General features: G+C 33.4%; 1 pseudogene; it reads left to right on the top strand.

Moving 5' to 3' along the window:
- Positions 1-7,945: 7,945 nt before the first annotated feature.
- LOC143196781 (uncharacterized) lies at positions 7,946-8,045 on the top strand (annotated as a pseudogene).
- The last annotated feature ends 3,145 nt before the right edge of the window (positions 8,046-11,190 follow it).

Below are 11,190 nucleotides of genomic sequence, written 5' to 3'. Positions count from 1 at the left end.
TCGGATTTTCCACTGTTGCCTCTAAATAAATGTACAATTACAAACACAAACATAAAGAGCATTCGTGTCTCAGGATGATTCGAACCCACGACTATCGCAATAGTTGGGATGAACCACTGCGCCAGCAAGGCGGCTAGGAAAATTTCACCTAATCTTTATATGAAATATCTTATCAGGTCTACTTAATATTGTATTTTAAAATATCACACCCCACATTGTCTTTTTAATATCGTAGTTGAAGGTGGTCTATACCTTCACCATTATTTCTTGAATATTGTATCCCTATTATCAAGATTCCGAGCTAGAAATATTTACCACTGCTCATTGCGCTGTTTTATTATGTTAATTATGTTTTCAATAAGTATCGCAAAAAGGCCTTCTTAAAGCTACAAATGATTAAAGTTGAGATTATTACTAAAAGTGTTTTTCTTTCTTTCCTTGGAAAGATTTTTTTACTTAAAGACATCTATGTATGAAATCTATTCAGCTTAAAACTAAACACTTTTTAAAAATAGATTAGCTAAATCTTGTGTTGATAGAAATATTTTTTAATATATTTTACAATTTCTTTTTTCCCAAATAGTGTTACCAATTTATTGACATAGTTACCATAGGCATAATACCCAGCATAGTTACTGGCGTTACTGATATGGTTACCTTCTTGTCGGATTTTCCACTCGGATTCTCAATAAATGTACAATTACAAACACAAATATAGAGTACATCCATGCCTTAGCATGATTTGAACCCGCGACTATCGCAACAGCAGGAGGATCGTCCTGTTGCCTCAACATCTGCGCTAGAAGCCGGCTAGTGAAAATTTTGCTAAATATTTATATGAAAGGTCTTGTATAATCTACTTAATATTGTATTTAAAAATATCACACCCTACTTTGTCTTTTTAATATCGTAGTTGAAGGTAGTCTATAGTATATATATTCACCATTATTTCTTGAAGATTTCTAGAACATATGTCTGTCAAAAGAACAATGAATTACTGTCTTACATTACCTTTTGAGTACAACACATCGGTAGTGTATCTTTTGTATTCGTCCAAGTTTCTTAGGACCTTAAATTTTAAATGTTTTTAATGTTGCTAGACTGCTAGACATTTTATACCTTTAGTGATAAATTATTTCAATCAACATTTCATTTGAAACTAATATTTCTTGCTCCTACATCTGTTATTATTTATTTATATGTATTTTTTATGGTACAGGTAAGACATTTTATACGAAACATTATCTCAGTCAGTCATCAACGTCACTGTATTGTAAAAAATTAATTAATGTGAGTATAAAAGCCGAAATTGACAGATGTTTCGAAAAAGAAATTAACAAAAAAGCTTGCAGTGATGTTTTTGTAGAATATAACATATAGCCACTAAGATCGTGCTTATGTTAAATATAGTTTTGAATATATATTAGTTAAATATTTCAGTGATTTGAGACTACATATTATAACAGTAATTCGTCGTAGCAATTATTAATTTATTGTTTCCAGTATATTAATATTTTTAATACTAAATAACAATTCAACAAATTTATTAAAAGTTAGTAAAAACAATCGAAATTTAACACATTTAAATTATGTAGTCTCTAGAAATTTTAATAAATACAATAACTATTGATTAATTATTGAAATATTGCCCTCAATTTCTGTTATATTTTCTCTGTTGTTGCATATCTTTATGAAGTTTAAAACGTTCTTAAAGAGGAAACAAGAAGCTTCGATAAAAGAGTAGTCATAAAATCTCAATGTTATGTTTTAATGTCGACTAGATCGTTTTCCCAAAATCATCAAGCAATTTTCTGCTTTCTTCTAATATTTTACCATTATATTCAAGTAAACTTTCTCCTCTTAAAAGCCCTGAATCGTGTGCCAGTTACTTTCTGTTTGTTTAGTTACTTGAGGCAATTAAATCCGGATGGAAGACGAAATTAATTAACAATTTAATTGAAAAATAATAAAAATTAACCTGAATTGATATATGAAAAAATATATTACCTATTTGGAAGATAATCTGTTGAACAAGTAAATACTAAAACCTATATGAGGTTATATATAAATTCAGTTATGGGTATGTTGTGTCAGAAGTAATAACAAAATAATGCAAATATTTCGCTAATAAAGTCCTGAGAAGTATTGTAGATGCTTCCAGTGTTTCTATAGGAAGAATTACTTATACAGAGATATTCGTATTCTAACTGAAATGAAGATATTTAGAAGATTCGCAAGCAAGACATGAGGAACAACTCTTGGATAACACTGAACCAATACGTGAATTAAGAGAACTAAACCATCTGATCTTATGTAGCTGTATATTGAAGTATACTAAATGGTTATAATGCTGAAAAACTCTACTAACTAATATTTTATTTTATGGTAAACTAAGTAAAGGCTAATTTTTTTCTCTACGCTACATTTGATTTCTCTACACTCAAGTCACAGATCAAAATAAAATGTTTGCATAAATGTTTAGGGTATGTTATATGGCTTGGTGAATGGAGGTAAATCGAAATGGAACAGTGGTTATTTACATCATGTGGCTGTTATTAATTTACGATATAAAAGATTAAGGACCTGTAAATAAATGAAAGGTATCGACGCTGGTGTTACTTGTTGACGAGGCTTGTGCAGTCGATGGTAAAACGTCTAAACCAAACGATGGTCATAGGGGCATACTTTGACAAGAATGAAATAAAGCCACTATTATTTCAACCAAAGTGTATTACTTTCTGTATTTAAAATGTCAGTGAGTGATTGTGGTGATTCAAGAGGTATTCATTAGGTATCTCCACTCGTCTGTCTGCATTGTATTATTCCATTATCTCTGAAGCCTATTTATTTATTTTTTCAATACAATAAAGTTCATGCATTATAGAACCGATAAATCATTCCTCCATGAAATATGTCCCTCCATTTCGTTTTTCCCCATTCCTCCCGCTACATATTATAGGGAAATATCAGACATATTTTTCTTTTATTTTCTTTTTATGGTCGACCTGTTTATGTCAATATTTCGTTTGATTTATTTGATAACGTCAGATGCTAACCTGATAAAATATATTATAAGTTAAAAGTAAATCCTGCCGGGCTCTTCCACATTTTTTTTTCCTTCTTATTCTCCGGTTTCGGAAAACAACTGAAAATACTCCAAAGAATGAAATACAATGAGGATGGTCGTTGTTTCTGTGAAAACATATATTGTAAAACACATATTTCCTTTTTTTCGTATTGTATCTTGACTTCGATTTAACAAGTGACATTAGCAAGGTCAGGTCTGCATATACAATAAATGAACATCTTAATTTAAAATTGTCTGTCATTATTCATTTCTATTTGTCTCTGCTGAGCTTCCTTGCTTCAATTTAGGTTTTTACTCTTCGCTGTTTTTACTTTCTATATTCATTGTAGAAATAATCATCGTAGATTCACTTAGCCCGCCCTACGATTATTCTCTTCTTCGTTTTTCTTTTCCATATTCCCTTGACCTTGTTGTGTTTACCTTCCTTAATTCTAATCGTGTATTCTTATTGTTACATCCTGACTCTTGTATCATATCCCCATCGAACAATAATCACGTGCTGAGATCGAATGTTAGGGTTAGTTTGTGAGTTTCTTTGTACAATTCTAATTTTAGCTTTGCTTGATATTTTCTCTTTAATCCATTACTATACTGGATTTTCAAATTCTATGGCATTACTATCCTTCTTCAGGCTTACAGTACCTTTGATTTCTACACCGATATATCTAAATGCACTTATTTGTTCTATTTTTATATCTGTAGTTTGAAGATTTATTACTTCTGTTTCTATATCATCACAATTTTCGTTTTGTTTTTATTCATTATATTTCCTTATTTTTTAAAAATTATTTTCTATTCTTTTATGATTTTCTCAAGGTATCAGATGTTATTATTACATCATCTGCAAAACTTTCTTAAGACATTTCTATTCTTTCCCATATTTTTATATCCTCTATGTATCTCCTGTTTTGTTTATTTTTCATTTCTTTATTATATCAGCCATTAGCTAGATTATGTTTGTAAGGTTGATTTGTTGATTTAATGTTGGCTGCAATAGCGACATTGTTTCTAATACATTGTTTTATCATTAGCTGCTTGAAGCCTCTTTATTTATCGCTACATTATTCGTTAAGGGATGGGCTCTAATAGATATTCGGTAGAGGATAGTTTCTAAAATACTATATTGAAGCATTTCTGTTTGTATTTCGTTAATTCAATATATTAATTATCTTAGTTAATTCCGTAGAGTCTGTTATCTGTTATTCTGTAGAGTCTGGGTATATGCATTCTTTTGGAAATACTATTTAATACTATTTTATCATGCCTTCGGGTAAGACTTGGTTGAAAGCTTATTTTACCTCTACAAAAACTGCAGTTACTAAATTTTGTTATGCCTAGTCAGTCACATTAGCCAGTGATCTTTTGAATAAAATGTATTTTTAAAACTTTTATAGATTTAATTTAGGATTTTTGCAATTTTTTTTTATATATTTCAAATAATTTGTTTTATTCAGACTCATACGATAATCTTTGTTTCATCTAGCCTTTTAACTCTACTCAGATCCCTTACCATCCAAGAATTTCTTCAGTTTTGGCAACTAGAAATACTTTTGATGGTATGGGTAGGAAGTTCGTAGTTCAATTTATGATTTTTTCTATGGTGACTACTTAGATATATGCAGTGTATTGTCATGATGGAACAACAGTTCCTTGTTCTACCAATGCGGTCGTTTTTTCCTCAATCTGTCCAAAAGCTCTGAATAATATTCCATTAATACGGATGTATTCGTGCATATTGAAGAACTCTGGTCGAGAGAAATACACAATTTGATCTTCTTTGGTGTGTGTCCAGCAGAGAAACCCTTGTTTTGATTCTTCCTAATTCTGCTGTATTTTATGATATATCTATGTTTCATCAACGATTAAGAACTGGACTGAAGCATCTGTTATTTTCCGATCCTTAAATATCAGTCCATCTGTTTTATCAACAATTTATAGTAAGACAATCGTTTTGAGCCGTTCCGTTCAGTTAGCACAATATTTTATTTTATATTTTTATTAATTAATTTTATTTATTCGATAGATTGTCTACTTTTCGAGGTTGACTTCAACTTCGACACACTTAAATGATGTAGCTCGCCCAAACGTGACACCAATCTGTTAATAAATGACCGTGTAGGCCACCAGAGATGGATTTAAGTTTACTAATTCTGAAACTCTTTGAGTTATCAAACTGTACTCGTATTTTCTCAAAAATATTATTAAAATACTTCATAAATTTAATTAAATTGTTTATTATATAAATGTTCTTTTTTATATCAATGCGAGAATATTAATAATCTAGGATATTATTGTGGGAATACGGCATAATTGTGGTCGGTTTATCTTATTCGCTATTAAGCTGGGGTTCTAGATGATTCTAGTATTAAACAACAAACAATAAATGAGGAAAGTTGGAGTTTATACAAAATTGATGATGTACTCAACTACCTATGGAACCTAGCCGGGCCCTGGTGGACTCGTCCATTTGCATTTCCATTATCCGTCAATTTTTCACGCGCCGAAAAACACTGTCCCTTTCCCGAAACAATTGTTTACCGAAAACTTTTCTTGTTATCGCCTTTTCGACGGGGCCTTTAAAGCGAATCGATAACCTCGTCACCGAGCCGACGTTTGTCACCGTCTGCTCTACCCGCCGTCGCCGCCGCCGCCCCCAGGATCCCTGTTTCGCTTTTAATTCCTGACATTCTCATTTCCATGAAACCGCAAGAAAAATAACTCGATAAATCATCAGATCGTCTTTCTTCGTCGGCTCGTTTCTCGCGCCCAGGCCCATCATCACCTCGCGCTCGCCATCTTTCATCGTCGTGCCATCGTCTTATCCTATTTGAATGATTAGATTTGTTAAGTGTGATGCTTTATGCGAAGATTCTTGTAACTAATCTAATTTATAAGTGGTAGACTTTGACAGAGGAAAATGGCAATCATATTAACGGTTGGAGATATATAGGATGTTTCAATTCAGGATGTGTCATCTGTTTAAGCTGTTATATATAATTTAAGCTTAGTAATTAGTTAAAAAGTGAAATTCGCTAACATGTATTATGAGGCCGAAATCCTTTCGCTGACCATTATGCAAAAAATATTGCTAATAAATTATGCAAACTGTATTGCGATTTAACTATATTCGCTTTCGCAGTACATACCTAAAAATAAGCTGTGGACTGAAAATAGTCGAAACAGTCAACTACTTACTATTACTATTTTAATTAATATTTTCAGTCAAATGCACGGTTAAGCTGTTTTTTTTTTCAATTCGTGATGTCAGATGTACGAACCCTTTCCTGTATATACTGTGAGACAGGAAAGGAATGAGAGAGAAGAAGAAGAAGAATATTTTATATGTGCTTATATTTTCCAACGGTAGTATAAGCGAGACGGACATGTACATATTCCTTCACGTACTAACTTAAAAAAAAATAAGGAAAAAAATAATTACAATGGAACTTAAACAAAACCTAAATTAAAGATGTACAATAATCATAAATACTAAATAAAAATTAAACATATACCTAATCATAGAAAAAAATTAATCCATGGTATAATTAAAAAGTATCGCACAGTAACTACTAGAGGACTTTAAATAAAGTAAATGCTTTCTTTATTCTTGGACGGAAATATTTTTTAAGAAAAATCGAGAGAGTAATCGAAATATTACCTATTATTGCTATAAGAAAATTCAATAGTATTTTACTATTTATTATTCACAATTTTAATCTTTTTGCCGCTATATTAATATAATATATATATATATATATATATATATATATATATATATATTACATATAAATCTATGTAAGCATACATTGGGTACATTTTTGCCAAGGTCGCGGCTAGGATGACAGAGCCAGAACGTTAAAAATCAGTCGAATGAATCTAAAAGTACACGACTGAAACAGTCGATAGTAAAAAGTAGTCAATTTCTAAATAGTCGATAGTCAAGTTTCCAACGTTAGTTGAAATGTATATTAAAATAAATATATAAAAATATTATATTATTAAACTAAAATAAGAGGCGACTTACTGAAAGACGATACAAAGCCACAGTGAGAATAGACCAACCTGCCTCACTCGTTCACTAATCAAGTAGTTAGAAAAAACCTAATATAAAGTAACGGTCACAGTGATGCATGAGGTCGTTATTCCATCTGGAGAGCTTATAGTTGCTGTTAAAGTATGTTTGAGTATCCTGTACTTCCGTCCGCCAATTAGCCATTGAACATCTTCGAAATGGTACTATTTCTACCCAATCTTCCATCGTATCCCTCGCTGGAACGATTCTCCAGCTTTGGTGAGTCCATATTTCAACAGGCCAAGGCGAAGAAACTGAGCTACTGCAATCCGCATTTGGTAGCCGTTCACCCTGAACGACAAACTTCTGTTAAAATTCCAGTAAACTATATTAGTTCACAGTAAGGTCGCGCCGTCTTTGGTCGTCTTGAACACTTTAAATTGTAACGCATGTGCTGGGAATCCACGGACTTCAAACCACTTTTTGTGACCTTACAGGTTCAGCTGCGAAATTTTTGTCTGAATTCTGCTTAACTACACCAAGAGCGCAATCTGTCGTTAACTTGTCTTCTTTTCTTGATAATCGATAATTTGATTCCGGTTAATTGCGTGAATTCAAAAGGTAACAGCTTTATGATATCCCCAGAATTCTACCGACTACACCAGTTATAATATGTGAAAGAGTTTTAAATACAAAAAATCTCTTAATTTATCTATAAAACTGTTTTATTTCACGTAAAGAAAGGACGACTTGTTAAGTGGCGATACAAAACGACACTGACGGTAAAAAGAGGTCAAATCGTCTCAGTCGTTCACCAGTCAGGTAGTTGATGGATAGTCTAGGTCGTATTACAAAACACACATACTAAAAATAGAACGATACAGAGAAAATTAGTGTAGCCTCTGTAAGGGTAACATGCAAAATCGTGAAGTGTTCCACATTTTCGCAATAACGGCCACAGTAGACGCGAACCTTTTACAGCGGAAAGCAAATAAAACTATAAAGAAGTATAAGTCCTTTTAGAGACAACATAGAAAGGTGGGCAAGATCAAATAAGGAGAAAGCCAGTACCTTTGCTGATCTATGTAATGTATTTCAATCATTTACGGAATCTGACCAGGAACATACAGCCGACATAAAAGTGTACCTCAATTCATCTCTACAAATGTACCTACGCAAAAAAAAGCACTAGATTACTATCTAGTCAATGCAACTCCCTTGATAACTCTACCTCACCACTCAACACTCGATCAAGTGCACAGAGTAACTGCGGCTATTGAAAAAGAAACACTGCCCTGAAATATTTCAGGATGTGTCTTTTCTAGTCTAGTTCTTTGTCTCTTTCTCTAGAGTCGTATCTTTTCGGAAGACAATTTAGAGTAACGCACGAAAGGGCGTTCTCGACATTTCAAACAATTTTGGCTGGAGTTCCACAAGGTCTGCGTCTGGTCTGGCGTCTTGGGACCTCTTCTGTATCTGCTCTACACTGCTGACATCCCAACACTAAAAGAAACACCATTTGGAAGCTTTGCTGACTACACAATAATTATTGCAAACGACATAGCTCTGCCTAGGGCAGTAGAAAAAGTACAAATGGCAGTCAATAAAATCTACAAATGAACGAAAGATTGGAAAATTCAACTTAATAGCTCCAAATCTGTTCATGTTAATTTTGCATTACGGCGAAATAATAAAAACTTAATTATATCACTCAAAGGATGCCCGATAATAATGCCCTAAATACATCGGAATCCATTTTGACGGTAGATTAAATTGGAAACATCATGTTCGACAAAAAGCAAAACACATTAGAACCATAATAAAACAACTATACTGGTTAGTCAGAAGATATATTCTCATTGATCTAATATCAAAGCGGTTGATTTATAGGACAACCACAATGCCAATTTGGACCTATGGGGTGCAAATATGTGGTTGCACTAAAAATTCAAATCAACTAGTCATACAACGCTGTAAAAACAAAGTTCTTCGATTGATTACCAATGCCTATCGCTACGTAACCAACGAAGAACTGCACGATGACCTGGAAATCAAATGGATTTGCGAAGTTATCCAAGATTTCGACTTGAAACACGAAAGAATAATTCTAAATCATACTAACGTGGAAGCAATACAACTCCTGGACAGCGCGCAGGATGTCAGGAGATTGAAGCGAACCAAACCATACGAACTTATAGAAAGTGTATACCTTTAGTGTAAAGTATAGCTTAAGTTGTTATAATTTTACATATTGATGTATTTTCTGGCATTCGTCTTGCTTGTGACTAAATCCAAGTATAAATGAAATGTAATAATAAATTAATTGTAAATTAAGATTGTACTAAGCGTATCTAATAAAGATGTTATCGAAAACAAAAGTTGGGTTATATCTTAGATTCTCTACGATTATCTACTTTGGGTTGAAGCCTGTCACTTTTATAGTAGGTAATCTGGTAAATGGTATAACTTTCCTACAGGTTACATATTTCTCCACAGACCTCATGTGTAATTATTTCTATCGGCCATAAAATATCAAAAACATCAGTCAATTTAAGAATAACAGACGCTTCGATTTTTTATTCTTATAGCATCGATGTGTCGATGATATTGAAGTCAGGACATAGATGTCAAAACGCCCTTTATTCACCATCGATGAATATCGATCATACATTGCCATAATTACTAAATTTGTTTATGCCCTGTAAATCAAGACAATCAATGGCGAATCAGAGAGGCTTTTAGTAATGTTGTCGCCGAAAACATGCACCGGACTTATTAAAACCGCATCCCAAACATTCATCTCGATTATAAAACCCGAAAGTATCATTTTAACTGGATGTTACAGTTCGAGGTCTTTGCCAGGCCGGTCTCGTTCGGGTCATATACCATACACAACTTACCCGGGATAATAAAAGAATTATTGTTCTTGGAGAAGCTCGCCAACGACGTAATCCCGGTAGTAAATCGTGAGGGTTTTCCGGAAACGTTACTATTTGGCACGAAATGCGAGCGGCATTTAACCAAATTGCTGTTAATTAGCCTTGTTTATGGTCACGAGACGCGGCTCTCCTCGGAAGAATCCGAAACACCGCCGGTATCTGGAAGTTTCCACCCTCGTTAACAGCGACGGATTCGCTACGAAATTTTTGGGCAAATTTTAACTAATTCCCCATAAAACCATCGTCCTCTCATGTTTTGAATTAATTATGATTCAGTGAAGTTAGTGGAGTGGTCGCGGTTATGAAAAACACGTTAATAATTATAGTGAATAGATTAATTATAATTAATCATTGCGTGACAATTTCTTTTTGTTCTAAAACGTTCACAATAAACCGACTTTTTTATTAAATTGTACCTGTTGAACATAAGAACTTATACAATTTTTTTGTAACACATTCCATTTTAAAATTATAATAAAGTAAAGTATTATGCCCACTTGGTGGCGCAGTGGTAAAGGCGATAGGACGGTCCTCCTGCTGTTGCGATAGCCGCGGGTTCGAATCCTGCTGGGACATGGTTGTAAATTTATGTTTGTGATTATTTAAAATTTGTGATTGTCCTAGCAAGAGTGTAAAATCCGATAAGGAGAATGAACCCAGTCACGCCAGTAACCAAGCTGGGTAAGACCGGATGTCTTCTGGGATGATTTCTAAAGTTGGTCACTCGCCAGTCGGTAGGCTTGATGCTGAGGACCGTGGTTCGGAGCCCACGTTAAAGTGATGGTTTTGCCGATTGTTTCCAATTTAGAGATTAGTTCAAGGATAAGTACTCCTAGCAGGTGTAGAGGAAAAGATAGTTGTAGGCACTTTAAGGAGCTCATTGAATCGGATTTGTCACATCTTGAGTAAAATCAGGGCAATATACATGGCAAACAGTTCAGCCGACAATGCACTCGATAAACCGTCCGGGAATATGAAAATGTAGTATATTTCAGTTCTCAGTTTTATATTGATTTAATTGGGGGCTGATATTGCTAGAATCAGAATTATCTTTTGGTAGACTCCTCATGAAGAGATCGACATTCACCTGCGACTAGATGTTAACACCAATAAAATTTACAGAAAATTATTAATAAAGTTTACAATTACTT

Source organism: Rhynchophorus ferrugineus, unplaced genomic scaffold (genome assembly GCF_030347505.1).
Source record: "Rhynchophorus ferrugineus isolate W39M unplaced genomic scaffold, kcgeb_rfMv2 rfM4, whole genome shotgun sequence".
Lineage (NCBI taxonomy): Eukaryota > Metazoa > Arthropoda > Insecta > Coleoptera > Curculionidae > Rhynchophorus > Rhynchophorus ferrugineus.
The sequence above is the reverse complement of the archived record's forward strand: the minus strand, read 5'-3'. Positions and strand labels throughout refer to the sequence as shown.